This window comes from Lissotriton helveticus, chromosome 1_1, assembly GCF_964261635.1.
Source record: "Lissotriton helveticus chromosome 1_1, aLisHel1.1, whole genome shotgun sequence".
Lineage (NCBI taxonomy): Eukaryota > Metazoa > Chordata > Amphibia > Caudata > Salamandridae > Lissotriton > Lissotriton helveticus.
In genome coordinates, this window is record NC_136057.1 from 707,788,645 (window position 1) to 707,806,689 (window position 18,045).

Sequence of the window (18,045 nt, forward strand, 5' to 3'; positions counted from 1 at the left end):
TCCTCGCTGCCAGACTTATGACAGTCCTCCCTGCCTTGATCCACGAAGATCAATCGGGCTTCTTACCAGGCCGCAACACAGCACTCAACCTCCGCCGGGTTCACAATGTAATGAGCAGGATACCACTACTTCAAGAGGACGCGGCTATCCTTTCCCTAGACGCTACGCTGGCCTTTGATTCTATAGAATGGTCATACCTTTTTGAGGTCATACTCCGCTATGGTTTTGGTCCTAAATTTATCCAATGGATCCGACTGCTATACACTGATCTTTGGGGTCAAGTCTATGTTAATGGACATACGTCCAGACGATTTCCCCTGCACAGAGGTACAAGACAGGGATGCCCTCTGTCCCCTTTGTTGTTCGCACTTACCCTTGAACCTCTGGCTCATTGGGTCAGAACTGACAACTCCATCCGCAGCCTCCGATGGAATGACAACACGATTGACAAAATCTCGCTCTACGCGGACGACATCCTCGTCTAAGTCTCCTCCCCAAATCCTCTCTTAACAGTCTGCTACACGTCATCACTAACTTTGGTAAATACTCGGGCTTTTCCATCAATTGGTCCAAATCACTGTTATACGTTCTTCGTGGCCCGCCCCTCCCCTCCCACGAGACTACTCCATTGAACTTGCCCTGGAGGGATTTAAATACCTTGGAATCTTTGTCACTCCAGACCCCAAACTATTTTATGACCGCAACCTCAAAGGCCCACTTGAAAGATTCCATACCGACATCTCACATTGGAGGTCACTCCCTCTCTCTCTCCCAGGCAGAGCGGCACTCTTTAAAATGCTTGCACTCCCTCGATTTTTGTGTGCCCTGCAAAACTGTCCATTTCCCATAGCCGACTCCTATTTCAATACACTCGAAGGAGACCTCCGCCTCCTCTTATGGGACGGCGGTTCTCCCTGCATCGCTCTCCTTTCACTTACACAAGGGTGGTATGATGGAGGTATCGCCCTTCCAAATGTTCGACTCTATTATTGGGCTACTCAATTGACTGCCACTAACTCCTGGATCTATGGTTCACCCATGAACCCTGCTTTCCACCTAGAGAGATACCAGACGGGCCGTGGGGCTACCTTGAAGCTCTGTATGGCAAACACTCTCGTACCCGGTATATAGGCCCGATGTCCCACACAATAACAATTTGGCACCGAGCGAACAAGCGACTTGGGTGGGCTAACACTCTTACATTATCTACCCCACTTTGGACTTCACATAAGCTGGGTTCCCTCTGTCATTATCAGGGCATTGACAAGTGGGACACAATAGGCATCTCCACTCTGGGCGACATGCTTCACAAGGGCAAATTACTGACATTCGAAGAGCTCCGGAAGACACACGACTTAGCCCAATCTGAGGCCTTCCGCTATCTCCAAATCAAACATGCCATACTCGCCAACGTCCCTGATCTCTCCTCTCTTCCCCAATCCTCGCACCTCGAGGTCAGACTCTTGTCAGAACCCCTCCAGGACAAAGCGATATCCTACACCCATCGTAAATTATGTAACAACATGCCCAACACCTTCCAGCTTCTACGAGACAAATGGCAGAACGTCATCTGTGTCTTGGAGGAAGCTGAATGGCAAGCGGCGCTAAAGTCCCCACGCGAATCCGCTATTAACCACAGATTTAGGCTTATACAATTAAAGATATTGCACAGAACATACATGTCCGCTCCCCTTCTCGCCAGGATTGGTAGACGAACCTCTGACCTTTGCCTCCGTAACTGCGGTCAGATTGGCACCTTCTATCACATTCTCTGGGAATGCCCGGTGATTCAAGACCTGTGGGAGCGCGCCATCCGCAAGATTGCTGATGCTCTAGGAAAGTCCATCGCTCTGATTCCCAAATGTGAACTTCTCAATGTGTGGGACCCCACAGATCTAACTGCACTCAAACAGCAGTGGGTGGCTCTGGGCTTCCTCTTATTGAAACGTGAAATAGCAATGCAATGGGGCTCACCGCTTTTGATCAGGTGGGTTGCTGCTATGGATGTGTGTATGTTGTCCGAAAAGACGGTTTATAAGGTTAGGGGATGCCCTGGTGTTTGGGATAAGAAATGGGGACAGTGGAATATTTATAGAGGTGAACTGTGTACCTCCCCTTCAACTGATATGGCAATGTCTAGACCGGGTTCCCCCTCGTAATTGTGCTTGTGATACGCTGCTGTAATGTACGTATTCTATGTAAAGATTGTAATTCATGCTTATCTGCTAATCACTGCCTCTGCTTTTGTTCAATAAAATATATATTTTTTTAAAACATTGAAAAGTACATCACAAATATTACAGAGTTGCATAGAGAAATTGAACCACTGAAGGTTGATGGTATTTTTGAACGACTTGGTAGAAGTTTTACAGCAGTTAAACATTGGTTTAAAGAAATAGGTAGTTCAATTATAGGCAAAATACTAATTCCAGTAACAGTCATAGTATTAGTTATTTTAATGATGAGATTATGTTGTATATACAGAAAAAGAAGGAATGTTAGAAAGTCATTAAAGAAGATGATCCAAGAAAAATGAGAAAGGGAAAGAGAAAAAGGTGATATAGAAAAGGAAGAGTTCAGAGAAAAGATTTTTAAAGAGACTAGAGAAAAGGATACTAAAGTATAGAATATACTAATCTGAAGAATTTGAAACATGTTCTGATAAAAATGTGCAAACTTTTGGGAGATATTTGGTGATAAATCACCAAAGGGGGGAGTTGATGGAGCAAGGAGGAGAAACAAAATGTTGTGTACCCCTTGTGAAGTCATACTTCAATAACAATAACATGAACTAATGGAATGATGTGCGGAACTAATCAATCTAGAGTAAAATTGCACCTACACAAGTACACGTGAGAATTAACTTTGCTTATGTTGCAATAATATTTAACTAACTATGTGATTTTGTCGTGTCCTAAACTAATAAGCAGCTTTGAAATAATAAAATGCAGCATAAATGTGCTTTTGTTTATGTATTTGTGGCAGAAACCGAGGGATAAGTATGTATATTACACCTAAGTGTTGCTTATCTGCTAGGTAACTACTAATAGGGAAAACCTTAGTAAAGGGGGAAGGTAAACATAAGGGCTAAAATTCTAAAACTAGCGTTCGTTTGTGTTTGTTTCTATGATAGTTCCCATTCTGGCCCGTGAGGCCTACTAGAAAGTGGCTGCTTTAGTAAACTGCGAAAGAAAGATGAACTGAGCATGTGCAGCCCAAGCCCGAGTCTGAATGCGAGCTGCCTGTGCCGGGATGAAGTTAGTTCAAGGACATGCTGCCCTGGAAGTCCAGATGGCTGCAAGTATGATGAATGCTTAAGCTACTGAACGTGGGAAAAGACTCTGAAGTTGCGAACTGAGAACAAGACTAGGCCGGACATTTCCGTAAAACAATAAACCCTTTGGATTTTAGCTGACTGAACAGGAACAAAATTTTGTAATGATGAGGTGATGCTCATCCACCCCAAAATTGTCCAATCAGAATTCGAATTTATGCTGAAAGTTACACTTTTAGACAGATAGAGCTAGTGAAAAGGGTATAAAAAGTGCTGATTTTAGTGAGGAAAAAACTCTTTTTCGATTTCCTCCAGAGATGCTGTCCTTATGCTGATTTTTCCTGAGATGTAAGACTTTGAGTACTTTTCTATTTTTACTGAATGAGAGTTGAACTTTAGGTGAGGTTATTAGTTAGGGAAATAGGGAGAAAGAATGAATTTTGGGAACTATCTGTCTTTTGCTGTGGAGAAGTGTGGCTCACTGGTTAGAAGCGGCAGACCCTGAAGCAGAGGTCCGCCCGGGACCAGGGTTCAATTCCCGACGCGGCAGGGTCTTGGGTCAATGTCCGCGGACTCGATAATTCTCACCTAGGTGCCTACGCTAACCATGTGTCCCACTCTGCAACTCTGGGCAATAGCTTGCTTAATCTCCACAATGGCCCTATCAGCGCCGGGGATGCCTAGCGTTCACCTTGGGGGTGCCCAGGAGGGACCATCTCACAGGGAAAGCCCGGACGGGTTCCCCAGCGGTATACAGCGCCAGGACGCCCCGAGATGGGGTAACCGTGCGCTTTACAAGTATACATACATTTACATTTTGCTAATACTTGCATTTCTGAATTTTAAATAAAATGTCTATTTCTGAATTTTCCTAAATAAATGGAATTAACAGTTTGAGATAAAATCTTTATTTTCCTTTTAATATCGTTTTGAATACAGAAATAAATAAAGTGAATAAAATGTAGACATGTCAAATTTGCTTTTAATAAAAATTAGATAAATGGAGAATTAAGCTGGTCTTGAGTTTTGTTATGTTATGTTATGTTATGTTATGTTAAAAGCACATATTAAGCGCACGTACACCAACGGTTTCTTGGCGCTCAAGTGAGAATAAAGGCCATGGCAAGAGGGAAGCTCAATCAGGGTATGCTTGGGTAAACAGCCAGGTCTTAAGCTGCCTCCTAAATTGGGCAAGAGAGGACGAAGACCTTAGCGCCACAGGAAGAGAATTCCAGAGTTGCGGTGCAAGAACAGAGAACCGAAGTCCACCGTACTTCTTCCGTTTGGCTAAGGGAATTTGCAGCAGATTGAGATGAGAAGATCTGAGGTTACGAGAGGAGTGTAACAATGGAGACACTCCGAGATGAAAGCCAGACCATTACCATGTAATGCTTTAAAAATAGTGCAGCCCATCTTAAAATGCACCGCTTGCTCACTGGGAGCCAATGTAAGCTTTTTATTAGTGGGCTGACATGATGCCGTTTAGGCTGATGAAAAATCAGCCTGGTCACCTGATTTTGAACTTGCTGAAGATGCCGAAGCTGGTAAGCTGGAATGCCCACGATAATGAGTTGGCATAATCCAGACGGGAGATCACTAAAGCCAGAATGACCGCAATCAAGGCTTCCCTGCTCAGAAATCTGCTGATCTTCTTTATTTTCCGCAACTGAAAGAAGCCAGCAGAGACTATCGAGCTGATTTGGGCTTTCATAGACAGATCGTTACAAATAATATTCCCTAGACTCTTTTAGGAGACAGCTGGCGTAGGGCGATTACCAAGTTTAGGGGGCCAAAAATTGGAGTGACAAGGGTTAGCCAACCCACCGGTGAGGATAAGCTCAGTTTTCTCCGGATTCAACTTCAGCTGGTTGTTATTCATCCAGTCACTTATAAAAACTATTGTGTCTTGGATGTTGGACTCAGATGATGGGGATGAATCAACATTACACACCAATTGAAGGTCGTCTGCATAGTTAGAAATACTGACATTCCTTTCCGTCAAAGAGTGAAATAGGGGGAGAAGATAAAGATTGAAAAGAAGAGGAGAAAGAGAGGAACCCTGGGGAACCCCACAGGTAATGTCTCTTTTGTTAGAAGAGAAATTTGCAAGGCGCACCGCTTGTGTCCGATTGCTCAAGAAGGAGGAAAGCCACTTGAGGAAAGCCACTTAAGGGCCAGCCCCTGGAAACCAGCTTTCCTGACACGGTCGATCAAAATACCATGGTCGACCGTGTCAAAAGCCGCCGATAGATCCAGCAGAATCAGGGCCTGGGTAGTGCCTCGATCCGCCCCTCCCCTGAGTGCGTCCATAACAGCGAGGATGACAGACTCGGTCGAGTGTGCAGGTCTAAAACCAGCCTGGCGAGTGTCGAGGACCTGGGAGTGTTCCACCACAGAGCTAAAACAATTAGTTGCATGGGCCTCCAAAACTTTACCCAGATAAGGCAGCAGTGAGATAGGCCGATAATTACAAAGAGCCGACGGGTCGGCAACCGGCTTCTTCAAGATTGGGATAATCTCTGCTCTTTTAAAGGGGTCCGGGACAATGCCAAGTTCAAGAGAATTATTTAACAGTAGCCGGGGAGGATCGGGACAAGTAGTGAATGCTTCTCGAAGAATATGCGGGGGACAGCAATCCAGGGGAGAGCCTGAACAAACCTTTTTTACTAGGTTCAGGAAGGTTTCTTCCGAGATCGGAGGGATTCTGTCAAGAAGATGAGGACAGAGATCGTTTTAAGGACAGGTGGGCCACATGCCACCAAAGAGATACTAGCCTTGATGATGGCGATCTTCTCTAAGAAGTACAAATTGAAAGAGTCACATACAACCTGCGGGGGAACCGGCCCAGACGTGACTCCATCAGGTTTGGAAAGTTGGTCAACTATAGAGAAGATCTCTTTAGATTTATTAGATGCATCAATTATTTTTTGAGAGAAGTAGCTAGCCTTAGTTTGGGTAATCTGATTTTTGTATTCTGTCATCCTGGCCAAAAAAAACCCCTTTTTTTCTGGAAGGTAGTGGCGACGCCATTGGCGTTCTGCTTGTCTAAGTGCTAATTTCTTAGATTTAAGATCGTCCGAGAACCAACGTTGGGCGTCGTGAGGTCTCATAATCTTGGTTTTTTTGAGGGGAGCAACACAGTCACTGACTGACTCCAGCCATAAATTAATATTCTCAGCTTGGATTTGAGGATCTCCTATTGGGGGAGGAGAAGCAGTCTTTAAATGTAGTCAAAAAAGGTCCATATCTACTCTATTCCAATTTCTGGACATATGATTCTCCACTAATTGTGATTTAGGTGGAAGGGTACATCGAAGAGTGAATCTGATCAGATGGTGGTCTGACCAGGCGCACTGAGTTATCAGGGGAGTGGAGATCTCCAAATTAGAGGTCCACACTTGATCAAAGGTGTGCCCCTTAATACGGGTGGCATCCCTCACATGCGAGGAGCAGTTCATCTCCACAAGTAGATCGACGAATTCCCTAGAGCTGGGACTTTCCTGAATGTCTCCAGGCCAGTAGTTAAAATCCCCAATCATAATTATCCTGGCTTGGTTGATGACGAAGTGAGATATCATTTCTCCCAGCGCCTGAGGAAAAGTGGGCATATTACCTTGCGGTCTATAAAAGAGAGCACAAATAAAAGATGACTGGGGGATTCAAATTTTAAGATCAAAAAGTATGTAGCGGACAAACCAGAAGTTTCGCACGTGTAAATTGATGATCCTTACGGATGATTGCAGCAACCCCGCCCCCCACTTTCCCCGAAGACCGATTGGCTTGAAGAATGTACTAGCCATCCGGTATTGCCGCTAGAATTTCTGGGGCGCAATCATTGGTCAACCAAGTTTCAGTTAGAAGGAGCATATCAGGAATATTCCTACGCCTAATTTTTTACTAGCAGATCTGTCTACCACAGTGGCGGCGTGTCTAAATAAATGTTTTGCTAATGAAATCCATGGTAAACTCATTTAAACTGCAGGTGTAAATAGTATAAATATTTGATTTAATTTTAGACACTCCACTATGATACAGCAGCTCTCCTTTGAATTTCACCGATCCATGGAGTAAGGTGTAAGTGTTTGTGAGTAACTCGCAGTGTTATGGGCCCCACTGTCGAGTATACATATGAATTTGTGCTTCAGGGAAAGGTGGCAGGGTTTTAGAAATAATTTTTGGAGAAGCGCTGCATCACTTGTAGCCTTCTTGCAGCTTTGGTGCTTTCGCTCCATTTCTTCTTCTCCTGTTGTCGCTCCGGACTGCCTGCTGTGTTGTTCTCGTCAGTGGCAGCATTTCTAGTTAAATTTTCCTGTTTGGAGGTATTGTGTATTTCTGGGGCTATGCGTTGCCGTTGGAAGCACGCGCTGCCCTCTTGAGCCACCAGTGTTCCAGAGATTTCTACGTCATTGGAACGCACTAGACACTCTTGCAGTCATCTGCGTGTTGTGCGCAACGTGAGTAACGCAACATGACGTGCCGCCATCTTGGGAGTTTACATTTGTTCCATACGGTCCCAGCAAATCACATACTACTTTATTTCCTGGCTCTATTTTTCAGTCAAGCCATTTTATTCCACGAGCTGACGGTATTTATCAATTTTACTTCATTGCTGAGTTTATTAACTGTACTGCATTTCTCTGACTCACTGTGGCCTCGAGGTACTGTAGAAGAATAAAGACTCCAGAGAGGTGAGTAAATGTCTTTATTCTACGATCCTCCAGCACCAACTGACATGACATCAACGTTCTAAGGGGAGCTTTGTGCCAACGTTCTACAGATGGAAGGTTCCAAGGAAAGGAAAGCGGTGGGGAGAGGGAGAGAAAGGACAGGAGATGTGAGGTGCATGTAACTACAACAAGGCTAATATGGAAATATATTTCAACAGTTACCATTTCTGGGTTTTACCGATCTTCGATTGAACTTGTCACTTCTCACGGAGTTCAAATTCCTTCACTGCCGATTATCTCTGCTGGTGGTACTTTCGTATGCAGTTACCTACCGTGATCTGCACACCTACTTTGCTTTGTCATTGTACTCTGCCTGGTTTTTTTTCTGTTATTAACTTCAAAATTTTACAGGTTGTTGCATATATTTACGCTTACTTATTTCAGTAGTCATGTCTTCCAATACTTCCAACGTAATTTTTCCTCCTACGTTTTTATCTCAAGCAGGTCCTCCTGCTATTATTTGGGAAGACAGGATTGGGATGTTAGATAATTATATTACAGCTTTGGATGGAAACAATTTTTCCCCGGCCAGGAAGAAAGCATTATTACTTAGTGCTTTGGGCAGTGAGGGCCAACGCATTTTTAAATATTTACCGGTGGCTCGGGGACCCAATGGCCTACCCATGGATGATGTGTATAAGGAGGCTATTAAAAGGCTTGAGACAAGATTTGCAAAAGAAACTAATCTAGTCATGGCTAGATAAAAATGTTATACTCAGCCCCAAGTTGAAGGAGGATCCATTGACAAATTTGTTGCTAGGTTACATGAAGTGTCAGTGATCTGCACACCTTACTTTGCTTTGTCATTGTACTCTGCCTGTTTTTTTGTTGTTGCTGTTATTAACTTCAAAATTTTACAGGTTGTTGCATATATTTACACTTACTTATTTCAGTAGTCATGTCTTCCAATACTTCCCACGTAATTTTGCCTTCTTCGTTTTTATCTCAATCAGGTCCTCCTGCTAATATTTGGGAAGACTGGATTGAGATTTTAGATAATTATATTACAGCTTTAGATAGAAAAAAATGTATCATGGCCAGGAAGAAAGCATTATTACTTAGTGCTTTGGGCAGTGAGGGCCAATGCATTTTTTAATATTTACCGGTGGCTCTGGGACCCAATGGCCAACCCATGGACAATGTGTATAAGGAGGCTATTAAAAGGCTTGAGACAAGATTTAATTACCCGCAATCTCCCGGGCGGGGCCCCAGGTGTTGCGGCGCTTCCAGCTGACCAAGCGGTATGAAGCTTAGTCCTGTTATGGTTAATGCAGTGATGGGCAAGCGCATCCAGGATAAGGATGATATGCCTTTCTGGCTTGCCGAAAAATTTGACCAGCTGGAAGCAGTATTTCCTAACACGACTCCTGTTGAAAATCACAGGATTCTGACAATTAGTTTGCCTAAAGACTTGATACCAGAGGCAGGTAACTGAGTCTTGGGGTAAGATTTTTGCGGCGGTGTATACGAGGTGCTTTGGTACTCCATCAATCACCGTCCTATCCTCGGTCATTAATCGTGTTCAAGGTGAGCACGGACCTGAGGCAGCGGTTGAATTGGGTATGCGGCTATGCAGCAGTTTTGACGTAGTTTCCGATCTCGTACTTGCGAATGTCAAGGGAGATGTGGTAAGCTTTCAGGTGTCTAATGCTGTGCAGGCTGTTCCCGATGCCGATAAACCCCACCAGTTACCGAGAATTATTACGGCGGCTTATAAAACCGTGGCCCGTAATAGTTTGGGTGTCAAGCCTTTCTCTACAAAAAAGAAAAAACAACCCCAAGGGCAGAAGTCGGAAACAGACGACCAGCCCAAGGCTAAGAAGCAAAATTGGCAGAAAAAACAAAAACAGGGTACACAACAGCAACAGAAACAGGGGTCACGTCCTGCATCACCAGTGCCTGCACCTACAGAATGTGATTATGACTTGCGCGATCGCACGACGATAAAATCTCCTGATCGTTTTCAGGTTTCTGAACAACGCTCTCCTCGTTCTTTTCAGGACTCATCGGCCTCATCGACCGGTGGTGGAGGAGGCGGCAGAGGTCGGGGTGGCCAGCAGGGACGTGACCAGCCCCGCCCAAAAGACAGTAAAGGCAAGCAGGACGATTCGATACCAAAAATACCCCAGTTTCAGAAGAAAAAGGTTGCTGCTTTAACAGCGAGATATGCCACAGATAGTGAGAACACAGCTTCGGAATCTGACATGGGTGTTGACATTGTTGGACAGCGCGGCGGAGATTACCATAGTGCGAGAGGCCCTGCGTCCACTACTGAAGGTGACAGCGACTGACCAGTATGTTGTTGTGGAGACAGCTGATACCGGAGTAACTCTCCCTGATAGACTTTATAACATTGTCCTTTTAATTGAAGGTGACATACAACGTACCATAAAAGGGGTATTTTGGGGAAATCTTACGACTACCTATGACATTTTGTTAGCGGAGGCTGACTGACCCCCACCTTTTGTCCTCGCAGCTAGTTTCACGCACACTGTCTCAAAGGAGCATGCGCTGAATTTTGCAGAAGATCGGGCAAAAGCCCTTGCGCCGGCTCTATACCGTACACACTGTGGTTGGGATACATTTTCCCCACACCATGAGATTCCCTTACGGTCTATGCCACAGCCTCAACCTCAATATCCCAACCGACGCCAAGCTAAGGCTTACGTTGCGGAAATCCTTGAACAATTGGAATATCAAGTTGTAATTGAAACTTGTGTGTCACCGATGAATAACCCTCTTTTTACTGTGACCAAGCCAGATGGCTCGTACCGTTTGGTATTGGATTACCGGCATTTGAACTCGCATTGTCGTACCTGTGCAGTACAGAATACCCACGGCTCTGCTTTAGTGGATGGTCTTGTGCGAAAACATTTTAAAACCACACTTGACATTTCCAACGTTTTTTTTCCCACAATTTGGATGGTCTTAGTTCCCAATGGACCAGTTTTACCAGTGGCGGCAAACAGCGCCAATTTAAACGCCCAGCGATGGGCTATAAGAATAGTCCAGGCATGTTTGCTGCCCGTATAGTCTCTCTCTTGGAGATAGTGGACACGGATGCGTGTTCGTATGTGGATGACATATCTCACAGACGACGAGCTTTGGGTGCATCTGTGTCGCGTTGACCGCATAATTTGTTACTTTGCGGACTTTAGTTACAAATTCAACTTTGCAAAGTCTCACATTGCAGAGTACACAGTGTTGTTTCTGGGCTACGAGCTCAACAATGAAGGTCGAGGATTGGCTCCTCACTACTAAGAGAAATGCGCACAACTGCGCGCTCCTACAACTCTGAAAAAGTTACAGTTCTTGCTGGGATGTTTGAATTTCGGGCATACATACATTCCTGAATATGCCCAGCGTATCAAGCCTTTGTATGCTTTGATACAACCTACTTTTACCAAATCTTGCTGGCTGCCGGAACATACAGCTATTTTGCAATCTTTGCAGGCTGATCTTCTAGAATCTAAATTCTTACTAACTTATGATAACCACACCAACCTGGTGATAAGAATCATCCCTGGGGCGGTGGGATTCACTTACCTTACTTTTAACGAAGGAGACACAGTATCTATTGCTTACAAGTCACACTTGTACACTTCGGCTGAAATGCGGTTTTCCACTGGGGAAAAAGTTTTGACAGCAGTGCAAATGGCGATTCTTAAAGAACGTGCGCTGTCGCAGGGAAAACGCATGTTGGTTGTTAGTCCGTAACCTGCACTAGAGGCAGTGACGAAAGCCAGTGTACCGAATTCTAAAGCTTTGCACCCACGGTGGATACAATGGGCAGCATCTTTGATGTCTCCGGATGTCACATTTATTTTTGATGCCACCCTACAGTCGCAAGAGTTTTTGCAGTATGAATTTGTTCATACTGCGCCTTTGACTATGCGGCCTTTGGAGGATTTCCATTGCATCATATGCACTGGTGGTTCAGCGCAAGTTGCACATGGGTCTAAGCATGCATATGTTTCAGCTTGCGCCATTGTGGTAGGTGCCATGGTGAATGATGAGTTCAAGTCCAGGGTCGTGCACACGCAGACTTTAGGGGACTGCACCGCACAATTGGCAGAGCTTCGTGCTCTGATGCTTGCATTGGAGTACGCTGATCCTAGTGTGACGACGCTTGTTGTGAGTGATTCTTACTACTGTGTCCAGTCTTACAACGAAAACCAGTTCTTTTGGATTCAGAATGATTTTCGTGATTCCAAGGGTAGCACAATAAAACATAAAATGATCTGGGTCCGAGTGGCTGAGCTTAAAGAGCAGTTGCCACTTGTGTTTGTAATTCATACTCTCGGTCATCAGCGCGTGGGAGTTCACGCTGTTGGCAATTCTTTGGCCGATGAGGCCGCAAAATCAGCAGTATCGACATATTTGGTTGCGGCAGTTACACGTTCCAAAAGTAAGATTGATTATGATATCTTGGCAGCTGTTGCTGCGAGTGAGAAGGGAAGTAAATATCCTTCGAAATACTCATACCACTTAAGTCCTGATAAAGTTCCTTATGTGAAAATATCTGACGTTGGTGAGAGGTTGAATGAATGAATGAAGGCAATCTTATAACGCACAGACTTAGACGGGGGCATCAAGGCGCCTAACAGAAACAATTCCCAAAATATGTGTACCAGGAGCCAGCTTATGGATATGCCTCTGAAAAAAGCCATGTTTTTAATGCCCTCCTAAAGGGACCGATGGCGGGTTGTATTTTTAATTCCAGGGGAAGGGTGTTCCACAACCTAGGGGACACAACCGAAAAGGCCCTTCCTTCCCACCTGATTTTACGAACCCGAGGAACAATCAAGAGGTTCTTACTGGCGGAGCGTAGGTTTCTACAGGGACTGTAGGAGGCTAAGAGAGATCGAATATCTTCAGAGCCTTCTCCAAATAGTGCCCCGTAGACAAAGCATAGGATCTTAAAGAAGATCCTGGCCTGAATCGGAAGCCAGTGCAGACTCTTCCTGGCTAGAGTAGCAGATGAACGACTGGGAACATCAAGAATAAATCTAGCTGCCGCGTTTTGAACAGTCTGCAGACGTTATATCAGGCCTAGGTTAATGCCCGAGTAGAGTGCATTACAATAGTCTAGCCGGGCGGTAACCAAGGCCACTACAGTCTGTTTACGGGCTTTCAAGGAGAGGTAAAGAGTGATTTTCTTCAGGGTCCTAATGACACCCCAGCAGGTAGAGATCGTTCTGTTTACCTGCTGGTCCATGGCAAGAGAGGAATCGATCATTACACCCAGGTTCCGGGTGGATTTGGTGGGCCGTGGGCACTCTCCTAGGGATGGGGGCCACCAGTCACTTGACCAGGCATCCTGGTCTCCCCCAGGTTAATTCCCAATGCGGACCGCAGGCCACCGCTGATTACTGCAGCCCATGAAGGTGTTGTGTCTGCGCATGCAGGCGTTTCGGCTACTGTAGCACAGTTGCAACAACGTTTCTGGTGGCGGGGACTGTACAAACAGATGCGTGATTATGTCCTTCTATGTGACATTTGCCAGCAGAAAAAGCCTTCATCTGCTACTCGTCCGCCCCAGACACAGTTGTACATTTCTAATAAACCACTTGGATATGTTTATTTAGATCACTGCGGTCCTTTTTCTTCTGATACTGCGTATAAGTATATCTTAGTAGCCAGTTGATTCATGCACACACTTTGTGTGGGTGTGGCCACACCGCAGCGCTGATTCACGAACTGTTATAAGAGACTTGCATGTCTTTGTAGAGATTTTTGCCTGTGGTACCTTCCATTCGGATCAGGTTCCGGCTTTCGCCTCTAAGGCATATAAGGATGCCATGACTTCGTTGGGGGTCCAAGTCAAGTTTTCGTCTCCATACAGACCTGAGGGTAATAGTGTTGTGGAACGAATGAACTGAGATTTAAGGTAGTCTTTGACAGCTAGAGTTATAGGCACTGTCAGGAACTGGCTGGCCCACCTCAATAGCGTGCAGCGTGCTCTAAATAATCTCCCTAGAAGGTCTCTGGGTGGGCAGACCCCATACAAAATGCTCTTAGGTGTCAAAATGTTTGTCCCGGACATTGACGGTCTAGACAAGGCGGCGGTTGCTGCCCCCTTTGACCTAGATGAACATTGCCATGTTTTACAGAATCTACAAGAGACGAGAGACAGTCTTGCAAAGGAACACTTGCCCTTCAACTCAGATGATGCGTTGCAGATCCCGGTAGTTGGCTGGCTACCCCAAGTTGGAGAATTGGTTCGGGAGAAGATCGAGAACAAGAAAGAATTTGGTCCCTTTTATCAAGCTCCAGTTCCGGTGCTTGGAGTGAAGGGCACAAGAACAGTCAATTTACCACCACTTCCAGGTCGTAAGGAAAACAGGTATATCTCCATTGACAATGTCAAGATACACAGAGTGGCCGATTCTTCTTAGTATGACACCGGCAGTCTCATGTCCTTCGATTTTGAGAAATCCATTTTTCGCCCCGGCTTCTAATCCAGTGCCTGATGTTGCCCTCGAGATGCCTGCAATTTCTAGTCCTTTATTGAGTACACTGCCTGGTACTCAACTTGATGAAACTGACTACACTTACCCAACTAACTTATTGATGCCTAATTTGCGAACTCGCTTGGCTACAGAATCCAGATTTTCATTTGACACTGATTCCCAAACATCGAAGAAACCTTCAAAAGTTTCTGTTTTGGCAAAACTGTTTAAAAAAGATTTTTTGATTCCCCCTTGGACCTACATTTGGTTGGTGCTTTTTTCAGTTTACCTTTTCATGTCAATTGGCTTTGTGGTGTATTTTTTTCGACTTGTCAATGGACACTATGTCGAAGAGAGAACATGCATTCGACATATCAATGGAACATTGGCTCCCCATTCCTCATCACACAGATTGAAGAGAGACTTGGCTTTTGTTAACATCACTGCTTGGCCTGTCTTGGATGGGATTGTATGGGATGCGGTTCGTTTTCAAATTCATGGGCCCACTGAGGTTATAAATGTCCCTAATGTGCTTAGAGTTTCTATGGGGGATGTATTTAAACAAAATATACGTTCTGATGATTGGGATGTTCAGGCCATAGAAGCCTTGTTTTCTGATTTGAAATATTATGTTGCCTTTGATGCTGAAGATTTGTATTTAGAATCTGCTAATTACAGTGATTTATATTGTTACCAACATTTTGGCGATCATTACCTCCATAAAGCTAATACCAGGAGGAACACTGTCAATTATACGCAATGGGAACATTGTCCAGCTCCTATACAAGGCAGTTCTGCTTCCTTTTTGAAGAGGTTCACTTACTTTACTGATTTTAATCAGTCGAATCACAAGGTTTTTTATTTTAAATTTACTGAAAAGTCCACATCCAAAGTTAGACTTACCGATACTAAATTATTGTATTCGAAGTCCTTTCTAGACCAGTTAGCTGTAGGGGGCTACGAGTTGTGGAAGGATACAATTGACCTTAAATCGGTTTGGGGTTCTAAAAGCTGGCAAGTGCAAGGCACTGAGGCTTTGCACCGTGCATGCCTCATCCCGAACCATATGTTGTTCTTGAATTCTACAATTTCACAGACAACATGCTTTGGATTGGCTACTACTAAAAAATTAAATGCTCCTACTTTTCCTGAATTAGAGGAATATTCCGGTTGGAATAATGCTACTAAATTTTCTATCAGAGAGTTAACAACTCTGTTACTGAATTCTTCCTTTAACAAATCCAGTTTGGATCCCAAGGGTTGGTTGCTTTGGCACAGAAGTGCTGATTCTTGCCAGCATCGTTTTCTAGGTTTGGCTCCAGGCTTTACACAGGTCAGGGTGGATCCCCGTTTTGAAAGTGGCCATTCTGTTACTACCTATTCTGTAGGCTAATTATGTCAGAATTGGCTCAAATTTTCCATTTTGGCGTTAGTTAAGCTACATTTATCTAAACTGACTGACGATGTTGATCTGAATGTTTTTATAAAGGGCCCGGCTAACGGCAGATCTAAAAGATGGATATATGCTACTTACAACAAAGTCTGGAAAATGTCCCAGATTGAGGCGGCTACGCACATTAGAGCTATAGATCAGGCTAATTTGGAGAAAGTGCAAGCAGTTGTAGATAACAGCATTAATACGCTTTTTTCCCGCATTTACACATTAGACAATATTGTATCATCCGTTGTTAATATTGTGCAGGATGAAGTGTCTGTTTTGTACCATGGTCAAAATCAATTGCGTTCCATCATGCAGTTTGCATGGACTTTGCAAACCTTAAAAGCTGGCAAAGTGCCATGGCATTGCATAAACACATCATCATTGTTTGCCCCGTTTAATTTGATTGATAAGCAGTGTTTGCTGTCAATGAAAGATGCATCCGTTTCAATGTTACACATTGAGAGGTTGGAACCATTACCGTTTTCTGTGGCAGAGGCCAATTCAGCAACGTGGCTTATCCACGGGTTAATAACTCTCCTGTTTCCTCTATTCAAGTTCAAGGGGTGTATGAAGTACTTTGCAATTGGTAGATATGAACCTCTTGGAAGTGATTATCTCCATGAAGCTTGGTCGCTTCCATTTACCTATAGATGCCTTAGGGAGGGTAAGGAAGTTTATTTGAATGGTGAAGATTGCACTGAAATACCAGATCACTCATTGATGTGTAGACATATCCAATTACATGGCTCTTGTAACCAGAATGAGCCGAATTTAGCCTGTATTTTGAAAGGTACACCTGTGCCTGCTATCGTGCCCACATTCACATTACTGGCAAACGGGAGTTATTTACTTTTAAATAATGAAGATTGTTGTGGGTTAGTAGCGTTAATTGCTTATGTGGTTACCGTCAGTGAACGTGTGGTTTGCTGTAAAAATGTAATGTATCCTCCCCCGCATGGGAAGCTTGATGTTTCCATCTGGCCCACAATTAAGACCTTGAAAGCAGAGTTCAACAAGATGAGTCGCATAAGACCTCTATTGTCCCAGAAAAAAGTTGCCCTCACATCTGCTTGTGAGACATTCGTCCTTCACGTGGCAAACACCCGCAAAGAGGTGCATGCTTTATTAAATACTGATTTGCCCTTGCATTTCGGTGAGTTAATTCACACTATCATTAATGCATCCTCCACCACGGGGCTGACACACTTTTTTTAAAGTTGTAAGCAGTGGCCTTGTAACTTCTTTTCAAACTATATTCAGTGTATTCCTGGCTTTTTTTTCATTCGATTTTTTCCAGCCATTTGGTGGATTTCCCTTACTGCTGGCTCTAGCTGCAGGCATTCTTTTACTGTTTTGTTTAATTCAAATGGATGCACGTCCTGTGTTTCAAGAAGAGCTGTCACGACTGATGCTGTTTCGCAACAGAATGCTTGAGTACTATGGAGCGCTGCCTCTTGCTACTTTGAGTGTGGCTTATGGATTATCGTTTTGATTTTCCTACTTTACATGCGTCCAGCCTGTCTTTCATTGACTGAGTTGCGATTTCGACTGAGCCCTGGATTTGTGTCTCTGCAATACGGCGTCTCCCGATGTGGATTATAATCAGTTTATGAGCCCCTTAGTTGCTCATGAATTGCTTTGTTCTGACGGAGGGATTATGGCCTTTGCAGCTATGCATGGAGTTCTGGGTCGTTGGAATGTGTTCGCAGGGGCGCAAGATTTCTTGGCACACAGCTTCATTGAAAACCCACCGAGTTGTCCTCTGATGGTGCTAGAGGTTCCGGTAATTGAGGAACATGTATGTTCTTTCCCATTGTTAAATTGGATGGCTGAAATATTTTCGGATGAGAACAGTGACTTCCTGTTGGAGGCTGTTGCTGCATATTTTGCATATTCATTGTTGGGATGAGATATGTCATCGCTTCTCTCTCCCATAACCGAGGTCATTTATTGGACATCGAATATTTTTTATTTTTTTTCAAGCCTCTACAAAAAATGTTCTTTGCCCCAGACCTATTGACTTTGCTAAGGCCAATGGATACATGTATTGGATTTGAGTTATTAACTGACAATGAGGTTTTTAGAAATGTTTTTCTTTTTCCCCTTGTGCAAATTGGAGACTGGTTCTGACTGTCGGTCTTGTACTCTCCA